Here is a 1,258-nt window from a genome sequence, read left to right as displayed (position 1 = left end):
GATTTACTCTATATTCATTTGATCTCACTTCAAGATATTTCCTATACCAGACCCAGTTGTATTAGAAACACCTCACTTTCTCTGATAAGTATTCTTCTCATTATTCACAGAGCAACTTAAATTATATGATCCGCAAAACACCTTCCCTGAATATTTGGTGTTTTCCCTGGCCTGGAACATACCCAACTTTTTGTTTTTTTCATTAATTCCGTGTTTATTATTCCCTCTCCCAATTCACTATCCTGTTATTTTCATTTCGTCAAAATTTTAGAATTATAGTTTAAAAACTAGAAGGAACCTTAGCAGTCACCTAATCCAAACTCCAAATTAGATTTGTCCAACTTTGCTTATACCACACCCTTAAGAGATGAAGCCTGCTCCTCTGCTTAATTACTTCCATGGAGCGGGGGAAAGGGGCACTCACTATGCCCAGGATGAGTTGAGAGGATGCCCGAGAGGTACTGTGAGAGGTTCCAGCAGAGATGTAGGGAGAAAATAATTCATGTCTGGTAAACAGTATTCATGGAGCACTCACCACGGCCAAGGCATTATTGCCAGGCCTTGGGATGATTAAACAATGAGTGGGACACAATTCCTACCCTGAAGGAATATAATCTAATAATTATTCCTTGTGGAGTAATGAGCCTACTGCACAAATGTCTGTTAAAAAAAAAAAAAAAAAACATGAGTTGTCTATGGCCATGCCATCCTCAACAAGCCCGATCCTGTCTGATCTCAAAAGCTAAGCAGGGTTGGGCCTGGTTAGTACTTGGATGGGAGACCACCTAGGAAGACCAGGTGCTATAGGTATAAAATATTTAAAAAAAAAAAAAAACAAAAGGGATTATAAGCTGACAAGGTCCTTGCAATCTGTGAGGTCAACCAAGGGTCGCCTCACCTAAAAACAAACAAAAACAAAAAACAAAAAAACAAAAAAAAAACACATGAATTTAGAGACAAATATTTTTGAACCCTTAAAGAAAGGAGATATAGATAATTGGGAGGAATCAGAAAAGATTTCATGAAGAAAGATAAATTTCATTTTAGGCCTTGCAGGGTGCTGGGAGCAGTCTTATTCAAGGGCATGGACTTTCATCCCCTATTAGACAAGGCTGTTTCATCCAGTCAAGAGAACGTGGATGTGGTAAGTGCCAAGCTCCATACAAAGAGATGCTACAGAACTGCTAAGGAAAATGTCATAGTTGTTGTTCAGGTAGGACACACCAGAATGAGTCAATTCTTCTTCCCCACACAGATT

General features: G+C 38.9%; 1 pseudogene; it reads left to right on the top strand.

Moving 5' to 3' along the window:
• The first annotated feature begins 691 nt into the window (after window positions 1–691).
• Window positions 692–810, top strand: LOC111736336 (annotated as a pseudogene).
• Window positions 811–1,258: the final 448 nt, after the last annotated feature.

Source organism: Pteropus vampyrus, unplaced genomic scaffold, assembly GCF_000151845.1.
Source record: "Pteropus vampyrus isolate Shadow unplaced genomic scaffold, Pvam_2.0 Scaffold19, whole genome shotgun sequence".
Lineage (NCBI taxonomy): Eukaryota > Metazoa > Chordata > Mammalia > Chiroptera > Pteropodidae > Pteropus > Pteropus vampyrus.
This window is presented reverse-complemented; position numbering and strand designations above follow the sequence as displayed.